We start from the raw sequence: 14,265 nt of genomic DNA, 5'->3' as shown, positions 1-14,265 counted from the left end.
ATTATTCTTGGTCTCAGTTTCCTCATCTGTCCAGTGAAGATAAATCATGGCACCTGCCTCATGGGTTAAGTGAGTTAAAGTGCTTCATTCAACATTGACAATAGCAATTACTCAACAAATGGCAGTGGTTATCATGGGGTAGGCAGAATAGGGCCCGTCACCACAGAAGATGTCCACACCCTTATCCCAGGAACCCATGAATATGTTAGATCACAGGAAAAGAGACGTTGAAGGTGTGATTAAGGTTAAGGACTTTGAGATGGGGAGATTATCCTTGATTTGCCAGGGTAATCACACAAATCTTTAGAACTGAGGAAGCTTTACCAGTTGTGAGCAGAGGAGAGCTGTGCCCTTGGAAGGAGGCACAGAGTGGTGCAATGCTGTTGGCTTTGGAGATAGAGGAATGGGCCAGGAGCTAAGGACTATGACTGGCCTCTGGATACTGGAAAAGACTAGGACATGGATTATCCCCTAGACCCTGCAGAAAGGAATGCAGCCTGCCAATTCCTTGGTTTTAATCCATTGATACCAATGCTGGACTTTGGACTTACAAAACTGTAGGTAATAAATGTGTGTTGTTTGAAGCCACTTTGTGGCAATTTGTTACAGTATCAGAAGGAAACAAATATAATCAAAATGATTATTAATAGGACTATTGTCTCCTCAGAGATCAGAGCCACACATTTATATGTCTTTTGGGTCCTCCAAGAAATATGAGTGTGTAGTAAATATGTATCTGCTTGAAAGAGAGCAAATGTCATAACACAGTATTAGAGCTACAAGAGGTGCCCACCAAAATAATGAAATAATCAGAGTGTTCATGACAATTTTTAGAAATATTACAGAAGAGAGTAAAATCATTGGGTGTCAATGGCAAAAGAATTTTCAGAGTAATTTTCAATTTCAATGCCCAACAACAGGATGTTTGCTCAGTTGAAATAATCCAGAAAATAGAATACTGTGCAATCAAAAGTATTGAAGAACATGTAATGATATGTAATTTTCAGGAGATTGAGTGAATAAAGCAAAATACATGGCTATATGTTGGAAATAAGCTCAATTTTCTAAAAGAAAATAAATAAAAGCTAACCATGGGTACATGTATACATAAGAAAATTCTCTGGAAGGCTAAACATCAACAGCATTGGGAGGGATTTAAGTTTTAGCTTGTTGCTTCCCCATATTTAGAATGTTTTCTACTATGATCACATTTGTTATAAATGGGCTGTCCCTGAGAGCTACAAATGGACAGGGTGGATCAAGGTGCCCTGGTACATGGTAGAGAGTACGGGTCCTGCTGTGGGAATGTTGGAAGCTGGTCCAGAAGGGAGGGCCATGGAGCATCTCTCTTCAGGGCCTCTGTCCTGCGTCCCCCGGGTTGGAAAGAGGAATGATGGGATGTCCCTGTGGTGCCATCTTGCTTGAATTGGTTTTACTGAGTTTTCTACACCCTGAGCAGAAGAGTCTCTGAGAGAAGGGACATTTCTGCTATTTTGAGGCCAAAATGCTGCAACATGGGTGCCAGGCTTCAGGAGTGTGTACCCGAGGGTCAAAAACAACCCTTGGCTCTCAGTCTCAAGGGCCTCACTCTGAAGAACTTAGTTTTGTGATCTATTCCTTAAAAACTGCACATGTCCATTTCTTCTTCTCTTCTCTATATCCACTCTCTCTCCTTCAGCCTACACTTGGGTATTCAGACCATATATGTTCTCCTGGAGATTAAGTTCCCTGTGGAAGCAGCCGGACCTGCCCATTGTCACCATGTTCCTGCTCATGAACAGGGAGCCCTGTGCCCCCGACACCCAGAGATTGGAGCCACTGCACTGGGGCACTGAATCCAGTCTTCTCAGGTTGTTCTTTGGAGGGAATAAAAGGAACCCAAAGTCCCAAGGCATAGCTTATCCATGGTGAAACTCCCTCTTCCCCTGGTTTCAGAGGGTCTCTGCAGCCAGCAGCCATGGGATTTTATAGTTCCCCCAGCCATGGAACTCAGTGGTGCAACATGGACTCTCCCTTTATTCAAAAGATGCACAGGCTTTAATTGTCTCTGAGTTGCCTTGCTCCCAACAATTTATCACCAAGGCACGGATTACTGCTCAGGCTCCTGGGGACGCTCTGTGTGGCCACCGCCTGCTGCTGTTGGCTACTGTCTATTACCCCTGCTTGGCCCCACAGCACACCCACGTGGGGATACAGCCTGGCCAGATGCTCAAGCCCTTGGCCCTCACTCAAAGAGGCTGTGCTGTGTCCAAGCCACCACTTGTACAAGATGCAAACTGCTGAGGTCCTCTTTTGTCCTGGGCCCTGTGCTCCAACAATGTCCTGGAGTTCAGTCACTCCCCACCTCAAAAGGCCAGCCGTGTCAAGCCTGGGGAGAGTTACCACCACCTGCCCAGAGTTCACTCCTTGCATCTTAACCATGTCAAGTCTCCTGACTGCTTCTCAAAGATCTTCTGCACACCCTCCTACAGCCAGAGCACTCTCCACCACTGACATGCCCCCACGACTTCTGAAGTCTGGAAGAGTCTACCTGACCAAAGGCTGGGTGGGCATCCAGATTGCTCCTCTCTAGTCCAGATGTGCCTCTTGGTCTCAAGGGGATAAACTTGCAATATCTCGTGTTTAAGTTTGATGTTTACAGTAGGAGTTTTTGTAGCTACTCTTTCTCCGACAAGAAATTCCCTTCTATTTCAAGCTATATTATAGAGAGTTTTCATTATGAATAGGTGTTCAGTTTTATGAAATGCTTTTAATTTACACAGTGAGATAATTATAGGACTTCCTTCTTTATTCAGTCAACGTGGTGAATTACATTGCCTTCTTAAATGGTAAACCAACTCTATATTCCTGGAATATCTTTTTATATATCAAAGACTTGGTTTACAAATATTTTAAGATATTTACACCTATGTTTATAACAATGATTTGTCTGTAGTTTCACCATTCTGTAACAATCTTGTCAGGTCTGAGTATCAGGTTATGCTTGCTTGATGACAAATCAGGTATTATTTCCTTATTTTCTATTCTCTGGAGGAATTTATGTGGGACTGGTATTCTTTCCATCTTAAATATGTGGAAGAATGCACTGGGGAAGGAAGCCATCTGGACTTGGAGTTTTCTTTATAAGAAGTTTTTCTAATTATGTATTTAATACACTATTATTCATATTTTCCATTTCTTCTCATATCAGTTTTGAAAGTTGCTTTGGGGGAGGACTTGTCAATTTCATCTACATTTCCAAATTGAGTGGCATAATTTTGCCTATAAGATCCTCTTGCTTTCTTTTCACAGGATCTTTAGCACTGCTCCCTGTTGCATGCCTTGTAGTGGTAATTTGTGACATTCTTTATTTCTTACTCACAATGTGAAGAGCCACCAAGAATACCCAGGCAGAAATGAATACCCACACAGCTTGCTCCTGTCAAGCCCTTCTTAGGGTTGCCTTGACTGAAGGCAGGCACCTTACCCAAGACCACACACCCTTACTAGGGTGGCCTGAAGGCCACAGCTGATCAATATGGGAAAGATAGTTCTCGCCTCTGGCTCCAACTTGGGACAACTCTTCCATCATTCAGCTTCAGACTGGCCTGAATGTTTAGCTGAGGCCTGTTTTTAGACTGAATTGCACCTCATCTTCTCCCTCTGTCCAATTGTGCTTTCCTGCCAACACTTCCCTCCCCAGGCTTGGCTCCCAGGAGCACCCCTTAATAAATCTCCCATGTGCTAATCTTCATCCCAGAATCTGTTTCCTGGGAAATCCAACTTGCTATCACTTTTATCCCTCATTTAAAAAACAAAACAAAACACAAACTCTAGCTTTGTTAATCACCTGTAATTGTAAATTTGTTTTCTATGTAGTTAATTTCTGCCATTGCATTTGTTATCCCTTTCTTTTTATTATCTTTATGCTTACTCTGGTTTTCTTTCTTCAACTCCTTGAGATGGATGCTTAGCTCATTAATTAAAATTTTTTAAAAATTGTGGTAAATACATAGAACATAAAATGTACCGTCTTCATTGCCCTAAGTGCACAGCTGAGTAACCTTCCAACATTGACACTGTTGTGTGACCATTACCAACAGCCATCGACAGAATTCTTTTCCCCTTGTAAAGCTGAGAGTCTGTACCTGTTAAACAACATCTCTCCCTTCTGCTTCCCCCAGTCCCTGGCAACCACCATTCTACTGTCTGTTTCTGTAATTAGGACTACTCCAGCTCTAGATGCTTCACAGAGGTAGAATAGTGCAGTATTTGTCCCAGGTCATTAATTTTTAGCCTTTTTCCTTCTCAAACATCCATTTCAGTATAGCTTTAGTTTTGCTTCATAGGTTTTGTTCTGTCCTATTAATTATCATTCCATTCAAATTATTTTCTAATTTTCATTGTGAGTTCCTCTTTGACCCCTGAGTTAATCAGAAGCATATTATTTAAGGTAAAATCGCTTGGGGATTTCTAGTTATTGATTTTTTTTTTTTTTTTTTTTTTTTTTTTAGTTATTGATTTCTGGCTTCATTTAATGTGGTTAGGCAATACACCCTGCATGATTTCAGTGACTGGAAATGTGTTGAGATTTACATCATGTCCCAGAATATGGTCATATTTAGCTACTATTTCATGTGCAATTAAAAATAATACATGTGTGCAATTAAAAAGAATACATGTTCTGCAATCTGGGAGTGCAGAGTTCTACATGTATCAGTTGGATCATTTATTTTATTTTTTATTTTTTTAACGTTTATTTATTTTTGAGACAATGCGAGAGACAGAGTGCAAGCAGCGGAGGGACAGACAGAGGGAGACACAGAATCCAAAGTGGGCTCCAGTCTCTGAGCTGTCAGCACAGCACCCGACACGGGGCTCGAACTCAGGAACCGTGAGATCATGACCTGAGCCGAAGTTGGACGCTTAACTGACTGAGCCACTCAGGCGCCCCAGTTGGATCATTTATTAAATGTGTTGCTTTAATCTTGTATATTGTTACTGATTTTTTTTTTGTTTGGTCTATTGTGTTTTCAGTTACTAAGAGAGGTGTGTTTCTCTCCCAGTATCATGGGAGACTTATCTAGTTGCTTTTTTCCTTTCATTTTAGTTCTGTCAATTTTTGCTACACAATTTTAAGGCTAATTTAGAATTGTTATGTCTTCCTGGTGGGTTGATCTTTCATAATTATGAAATGTCCTGTAATGTCCCCAAAACATTAATATTGTTTTGTACAATTGGTCTTCTTTTGCCCACATTCTTTCCATTTCTTCTCATTCTTTCCCTGCATCTCTGTTCTTTCATCTATGACCATTTTCTTTCTGCCTCTTAATAGTTACTTTAACTTCTAATAGTTTCTTTAGTGCCAGCGCTTTGGTGAAAAACTCTTAGTTTTCACTTGTCTGAAAATGTCTTCATATCATCTTCACTTTTGAAGAATATTCTTACTGGACATAGAATTCTAGGTTGGCAGAAATTTATTTGCAGTACTTTGAAGATATGCTTCCATTGTCCATTAGCTTTCATTGATTCCTTTGAAGGAAACAAGACTTTATTTTTTCCTACAGTTTCTTTCAGGATTTTCTTTTTGGTTTTCAAGATTCAACTAGATTGTGTCTAGGTATGGTTCCCTTTTCATTTCTATTGCTTGGACTTTATAGCTCTTCTTAAATATGTGGCTATCTGTCTTTCATCATTTTTAGACAATTCTCAACCCATTATCTCTTCAAATATTATTTCTTGCCCCCATTCTTTCTCTTTTCTCCTTCTGAGACTCAAATTACATATATTTCTCTTAAATTCTTTTCTATATTTAAATTTTTTTCTCTTCTTGCTTTAGTCTATATATATTTTTTCTCATCTACCTTCACTATCACTTATTTTTTTCAACTGTGTCTAATCTTTAAACTTAATTGGTGTCTTAATTTTAGGTACCATATTTTTAGGTTCTAAAATTGTCATTGATTGGTTCCAGGATGCTACTGAAAATATTCATCTCATCACTTAATTTCTAGGACATGTTAATCTCATTTATTTTAGTTTCTCAAAGCTTGACAATAGCAATATCAGAATTTCCAGTGGCTCTGTTTCTCTTGTCCACTTTTTTTTTTCTTTTGGTGCAAACTTGTCATTTTCAGACCTGTTTATTTTTTACTGAATGTTGGACATTATGGATGACAATTGCAGAGAAAATTTGAGGCCCCGAGTGACATCTTTCTCCAGAGAAGACTTATTTGTGCCTCTGGCAGGCATATAGGAGGGGAAAAATTAGTTTATCTAATCAGGGACTTAGTCCATTTGAAACTGGACTTCAGTATTAGCTCCAGGGTGAACTGAGGGTGACCAGCCATCCGAGTTTCCCTTGGACTGAATGGCTGCCTGGTACAAGAGACTTTCAGTGTTAAAGTTGGACAGTCCCAGACAAACCAGGATGGTTGGTCCTGCTAGGTCACTCTTCAGAGCTCCAGAATTAAACCTGGGATGTCTACCTGGACTCCTCCTTTGCATACCCTCTACTGCATTTTTCTCCCTGTCCTATGAGACCTCCAGTAGTTCCGCTCAATTTCTCAGCTTCTCAATCTCTGTTAGTTGATCAGCTTCTCAATCTCTCAGCCACTGCTTGTGAGTTGGCAAATGCCTCAAGACAGAAAGAGGCACAAAAATGTCAGGCTTATCATTCTGTGTTTCCTTCTCTCCAGGACCTTCTCCAGGATCTTGAGTACGCACTGTCCTGGGGTCACTCCAATGTTTTCAAGTAGGTATTTTGTATATTGTTGTCCATTTTTCTAGTTGTTCTTGATGGAAGGGTTGGTCTGAAACAAGCTAGTCCAACAGCATTAGAATTACAAATTGATTTCTGTACTTTTAAAGCTTTTAAAAATACTTCCAAAATAACTTCTAGAAAGATGACAACAATCCTTGCTCATAGTTGTGGACAAGAAAGCCTGTTTCTTGGGGCACCTGGATAGCTCAGTCAGTTAAGCATCCAATTCTTGGTTTCAGCACAGGTTGTGATCTCACAGTGAGACTGAGCCCTGCGTCAGACTCCATGATCATAGTGTGGAGCCTGCTTGGGATTCTCTCTCTTCCTCTCTCTCTGCCCTCCCTTGCTCTCTCTCTCTCTCTCTCTCAAAATAAATAAAATTTAAAAAAATTTTTAACATTTATTATTGAGAGACAGAGAGAGACAGAGCGTGAGCAGGGAGGGGCAGAGAGAGAGGGAGACACAGAATCTGAAGCAGGCTCCAGGTTCTGAACCATCAGCACAGAGCCCGTCACGGGACTCAAACTCACAAACCGTGAGATCATGACTCGAGCTGAAGCCAGACACCCAACCGACTGAGCCACCTAGGCGCCCCTCAAAATAAATAATTTTTTTTAAAAAGAAGAAACCTGTTTCTCCACATCTCACTAACATCGGATGTCACCAGCTATATTAAGGTACCTAATCTTTGACTCTTTTACAATATGCTATTTCTAGAATGACATGGAGTTTTAGGTGCTACCTCTCCTTGACCCCTAGTGAGGAGGAGCCTTATTTCTTATGCTTATTGGCCATTACTCAACAGAATGTTTTTAGTGTAAATGTTCACTTGGGCCATATATATTAAACATTGCCAAACAAAGCTGATGGATGGAAATTGGAAAGCTGTTGATGAATTTACACACAGGGATCCCTCTGTCATAAGTTCACCCACTGACCTGATTAATTAAAACATTTCCAAACCATCAGTGTTCACTCCTTGTTAAGGACTCCAACATCAGTGTCCTGGCTGATGGGAGTCTCTTCCTATTTGAGCCTGTTGGGCTCAACGAAATCCTGACCACAAAGACTGGGTCCTGACATGAGGGGGTGCCAGATTCTGAAGGAATCAAAGACTCTAATAAATGTAGTGGTTAAGGAAGAAGCAGGGTCAACACTCAAAGTCCTGTGGAGAAATGACTCAGGCTCAAAATGGGAAGAATTCTGCTTTCCACTGGTTTTCATTTCAGTGGCTATCATCATCACGGACAAAGGAGAATGTTGCTTTTGCAAGAAGATTATTTTGACCTTGACTACATCTTGTGCCAAGCAACCCATCTGGAATATGTAGTCTCAAAACCCCAATCTCTCCTGGCCCCTCTCAAGCAGAGGGCACGTAGACAGCATCTTCTGTAGCAGAGGAATTTCTGTCTGGGCTTATTTTAGGTGTTTGCTTTCTAAATAATTCCCTTGGCATGTGCCAAAGCAGCTGTACTTGGGCATTTAATTAGCAATTTTTTTTTTAAATAAGGGGGTGGGTCAAAGCATTCTTAAGTTTCGGAGGAGAGAAAGAAACCTTTCTGTCCTCAATCCCACAGCAATCTCATTGGGTTCCCTTGTGGTCACAAAGGCAGTGGTTCAGGGGCCAGACCTGGGCATCCCACAATGGAAGGTTCCAAGAGGGATTTTCACAGTTAATGACCCCCCAGGTAGCCTCCATATGTTTCTCCAGTAAATGTGTAATTGGGAGTTCCTGCTTGGGGACTGGAGTTTCTGTCGACAAGAACTTGAAGACCAGCTTCCCACTGGTTCTAAATGGGCTTTTATAGCTGAAATTCCAGATACAGGGCTTTTTTCAAAGGCTTTATACAGCAATTAATGGCTTCAAGCAAATACCCAAACCTCAGATCCTGACCGAGTGCCAAATTCTTCACTGCTAGGGGAAATTCTAACAGCAGTGTTTGTTCTCTTAAGTTGCCCTAAACAGGGAATATTTTACAGCCATAAATAACTGCTTTGGGGGAGGGAGGGGGGGACAGGTGAGCCACAGCGAGATATATATATTTTTTAAGAAGAGGAACAGTAAACTTATTATGCCTCAAGAAATTTCCAAGGATGTCCCATATATTCCTTACAGGAAATAGCCTGTAATTTTCCTTATTTCCCATGCCAATTTTCCCTACTTTTTATTCTAATGAATGAGGCTTGCAGCGATGCCCTGTTTGTGCGTGTCCCTTTAACATTTTTTCCATATTGTTATTTGGAGACTGGCTTTCTCTGCAGACTTCTTTCCACCCACACATATGGTCGCTTGTAACTGGCAATCCAGACAGTCTCCGTGGGCAGGGGGGTCCATGACACAGGGATGGGGGGTGCGGGGGGGCAGGCTTCTGGCCACAGTGGCTGAGACGTGCACAGCAGCACAGACTTCTGTGGGCCCGAACACACATGGACGGACATGGGGTGGGGTATCAGACCTTCACAGTCTTGGTTATTAACTAAGGCTTTCTTTTTTTTTTTTTTCTTAAGTTTATTTATTTATTTTGAGAGAGGCAGAGACAGTGCAAGCAGAGGAAGGGCAGAGAGAGGGAGAGAGACAAAATCACAAGCAGGCTCCATGCGGCCAATACAGAACCTGATGTGGGGTTTGAACCCATGAAGCGTCAAGGTCTTAACCTAAACCAAAACCAAGAGTTGGACACTTCACTGACTGAACCACCCAGGCTCCCCAAGGATTTCTTGTCATCTTGCTAGGAAGCAGAGAATGCTCTTTGCCACCCAACCTCAGCCTGTGTGACAGCCACTTAGTCATGCAGGCAGCACTTGGGTAGGTGACAGGGACAGAGGGGAAGTAAAATCTGCCTGGAGAGTCAGTGAAGGGACTCCCCGGCAGGGGCATGTTTATATTAACTGAAAACTTCATCGGAAATCCCATCCCTCCGGCTTCAGGTGCTGCTGTGGACCAGGGAAGTGAACGTGGATGTGAACTTTTGCCAGGACTCAGTGCTTTGGGGCTCCAGATCGTTGTTAGAATCCTCCATTCCTGTTAGGTACCGAATACTCTTGGCTAGACCCCTGCGGGCTCCAGGGGGACGTCTACCCAGGACCACAGGAAAATAAAAAGGCTACTTGTCATGGCCTCTAAACCATTTCCTTTTTTTGAATTAAATAAGAAATATCCAGCCCCAAGCTCTGGGAAATGTGGGGTCTCGGTGTAGCCTGGGGGTTCCAGTCTCTTTGCCTTGGCTATAGGGCTGCTGGCCTTCCTGGACTCGGTGTCCTCACCGGTAAAAGGTGACGTGGCTCTGGTGACACTGTGAGGAGTGAACACACTGAAGGGAAAGGGCCCAGCACACAGTATGTGGCCAACATGCAAAAATCAGGAACACAGCCTTGAGGGGATGAAACTCCTCAGAGGCAGCAGGGGGAGGGAGGTGAGGGTGAAAAGATGTGGGGAACTGTGGAGGCAGGACCAACACTGAGGGCCCTGTGGAGAGGCCTCCCCACCAGGCTGCTCCCCAGGAACAAGAGGAGCCCAGTCTTTCCTGCACAGTTGGTTCTGGTTGTGATTCTGAGTCCTCGCTCAGGTCTATTCCTTTCTGCCCCTTTTCAGCAACACCTGCCTTTCAGACCTAACCCATCCTGTCCTTCAGCTCCAGGTGGGCAGGGTTGCCCCCCCAGCCCCTTCCCTCTGGTGAGCAGAGTCCTTCCAGAACCAACCTGGACTGGCTTGGCAAAGACCTGCCCCTTGGCCCTGGCTGCAGGCTCAGGTGAAGCCCTTCTGTGCAGACCGAGGACCCCAGGCTCTGGCAAGGGAGCCAGTGGCACAGCTGTGAGTATATGAGGTGAGGCTATTGGCACAGAGCGAGTCTGACCTATGACCAGAGCTGTCCCCCTTGGAACACCCATCAGCTCCCAGACATACCTCAGATGCACATGTTCCCTGACCTGGGCACTGGCTGGGGAGAGGGCTGCATTTAGAAGAAGACCGCCTCCCCCTCGGGGAAAGGAGCAGAGCATGGCCAAGGCCAGGGGATGAGTACCTCTCCTTGAGCCTTAAGACTGCCACCACCCAACCGGGTGTTTGCCCCAGTCCTCCCCAGCCCGGGACACTGGTTTTGGGTGGCCGGCAGTGCAGGGGAAGAAGGGAGGAGTGCTGAGGGGTGATGCAGGGTCAGGCCGGGCAGGGGAGGAGTTGGAATGAGGATTCTCTGGGCCCTGTGTGCAGACAGTGACTGTGGTCAGGACTGACACAGCAGAGCAGGGCGCTCTCCCTGCAAACCTGGGGTGGTAGGAAGTGGGGGCTGTGCCCACTTGGTCCTGGACAGAGTACAGCCTTGGGGGTCAGGCAAAGGCCAAAACCCAGCAGAAGGGGAGGCATCAGGAAGGGCAAGGAGGGTGCCTGGGAGGAGAAGCAGGGAGTAAAGGGGGGCATGAGGGCGTGCAAGGAAACCAGCAATGGAAGGAAGGAGGCCCAGATAACCCAAAACCTGGCAGCTGGCCTCAGCCTGCCCTATAAGGGCCCCAGGTGTGCATATGCCATTCACCCACCTCCTTCCTGCCCTTGGAAACCCTACTCAGGATCTCTGTGTGTGGCCCCCCTCATGCCCACCCAGAGGCCAATAATTCGGCTGTCTGCAGGACTGAACAGGGCTATCACACACATGTGGCACTGAGCCCTTCAGGACTTTTGTGGCCATATGTTATTTGTTACTGCATCAGCAGCACCCACCCTGGGGCCTGGGTCACTCACTTATTCACCCTCCCCATGAACATGGGTGGCGTGAGCCCTGCCCAGAAGTGGGCACTGAGCTGGATGAGTGGGCAGTGGCTACGGACAACAGGTCCCCGTCCCTGCCAAGATGACATCCTAGAGGGGAGATGGATGCTAGCAGACAAGTCCACCAGACAATTTCAGAGCATGGGAGTAGCCATGAGAACAGCAAACAGAACAGTAAACAGGACAGTGGGGTGGGGGTGACCTCTGCCTGAGGTTTGGCCTGGGCTAAGATGGGCATGGTGAGAAGGCAGAGAAGGTGCTCAATAAGGGACCATTGTCCTGGTGACAATGGGCAGGACTTGGAACCTCAGCCCTTTTGCAGGGAAACTGCCTTCTCTACCTGTGACTGCCTCCTGGTACCCAGCAGACACTCCTCTGCAGGTACTGCCCAGCATCCTGGCTCAGGAAACAGTGACCCCAGCCAAAGGGGAATAGCAGACAGTCTCAGGAAAGGATGAAGGGAGGATGCTGGAATCCTCCAGAGAGCCAGTCTCAGACTATACTACTCCCAGTGATCTGATCGAGGATGACTGGAGGAGTAGATAGGCAGTGTTTAAGGCCTTACCCCCTCACTGGGGTCCCTAGTGCCAGATTTCTGGTGCAGGAGAATGCATGAATCTTCACCTGCCTTCCCTGAGGCCGCAGATCTGTGCCCAATGGGGAAGAGAGACTCCAAGAATAGGATGCCAGACACAGAGGGAGCCTCAGGGGGGCAGTCATCACAGGATGAGGACATCAAATGTCTTAGGTGACTCAGCACCAGCATGACCAGTCTTCTCCCTGGGGAGGGGCCCAGGTGGTCTTGTCTCAGAGACCCCCAGGCCTGTGCAGGCCTGCCTCTTCCTGTCCTGCTCTCTGCTCCTTGGCCTTGAGGCCCCACAAGGGTCTGATGGTCTCTGTGCATGGGGAGATGCCTGCCCTTCATTAGGTTCTTCTTCCCCTTAAAACATCTTGGATCCTTGGTGTTTTTTTAATTAAAAAAAATTTTTTTAATGTTTATTTATTTTTGAGAGAAAGAGACAGAGCACGAGTGGGGGAGGGGCAGATAGGGAGAGACAGAATTCGAAGCAGGCTCCAGGTTCTGAGCTGTCAGCACAGAGCCTGACGCAGGGCTCGAACCCATGAACTGTGAGATCATGACCTGAGCCTAATTTTGATGCTTAACCAACTGAGCCACCCAGGCACCCCTTTTAATTTTTTTTAATGTTTATTTATTTTTGAGAAAGAGAGAGAGTGCAAGCAGGAAAGAGACAGAGAAAGAGAGGGAGGAAGATAACAGAATCTGAAGCAGGCTTCCAGCTCCGAACTGTCAGCACAGAGCCTGACACATGGCGTGAACTCACAAACAGTGAGATTATGACCAGAGCCGAAGTTGGCCGCCCAGCTGACTGAGCCACCCAGGCACCCCATGGATCCTTGTGTTTTCATCCAGTCTTTCCACAGATAATCTGGGCTACTTTGTTAGGACTGTTGGTGGGCATTTGGGAATGCCCTGGCCGCTCCACTGTCAGACTCACCAGACTTTTGTGGCGCGTGGAAGGAGGGGGCACGAGGGTCCTGGAATTCCAGTTCTAGGTGGGCAGCCATTGGTGGGCTGCCTCCAATCAGCAATTCCTCCAGCCATCCCTGGAGCCCTTCTCCCCTCCTCACCCTCCCCCCAGCAGGCCCGTCCTGATCGGGTCCTCACTGGTTTTCTAGTTTCTGCCCTGGAGTACTACCACCAATGCAGATCCAGGCCTACATGGATCTGGTTCCCCAGCCCCCAAGCTGGCTCTGGGCCAGTGAGTTCTAGCTCCCTGCTCCTCTGTTGGCTCTCCAATGACCTTGTGCCTCAGCAGGCCTGTGGTCCTGCCCCAGGGTGGTCCTGACTCTGCCCCTCGCTGGAAGAGCTGCGGGGCAGGCTCCACCAGCCCCCTGCCACAGTTGCTGTCCTCTGCTGGGCAGACATGACCTGTGGCCCTTCCACCTTTCTGCATCGGGGCTCCTGTGAAGAGCCCAGCACTGCTGGCAGCTGGCTGCCACTTACCTGCACCCAGAGATGGCTATTCTGGTGAGGCTTCCCCTTCAGCCATCACTGCCTTTCCTGCTGTGCCCCACACCCCATATCAGTCCCTGTGATAAACCTTTGGAGCCACTATTGGTGGAAACCAATAGTCTGGTAATCCTCTGGACTCCATGTTTCATCAGGTGTGTAGATCAAGAACAAAACCCACCTTGACTGCTTGAGGTTTTTTCAGAGAGTCCTGGTAAGTAAATAATTATGGGTAAAGAAGGAAGGAAAGGCAAGAAAGCCTTAACTCCCCTATTTCTACTGAAGTATGAATCCTAAGCCAAGTGGTCTTCTTCAGTTAAAAAACTTTGAAAGAGGGGCTAATTTGAACACTGAACACAGAGGATGTTTTAGGGGAATTTAAGAAACCGGATGTAGTGGGAGGGGAATGGGAAGGTATATAAAACGACCTTGGCTTGGGGAAGAAAGGCTTGTTTCTCCAGACACTGCAAGGCAGGCCTGACCTTGATGACGTTATTATTCCATGGCCAGGGATGTGCTGAACCCACTATTTGCAAGAAGGTCTGTTTGTCTCATTATCTGGCAACATACATTCCTACAACTCAGAATGTGGGCGTTTATATGAATATTTTAATACTGTTCTTAGATGCAGCATTTGAGGCAAGTCTCCTTAATTAACTGGATTTCTAGAAGGTGTTTGGGGAGAAAGAGTTTAGCCAGGAAAGCATTATTGGTCCAAAAGGAGCCCCGCCT

This window comes from Panthera onca, chromosome B3 (assembly GCF_046562875.1).
Source record: "Panthera onca isolate mPanOnc1 chromosome B3, mPanOnc1 haplotype 2, whole genome shotgun sequence".
Taxonomy (NCBI): Eukaryota; Metazoa; Chordata; class Mammalia; order Carnivora; family Felidae; genus Panthera; species Panthera onca.
Note: the sequence above shows the minus strand (reverse complement) of the source record.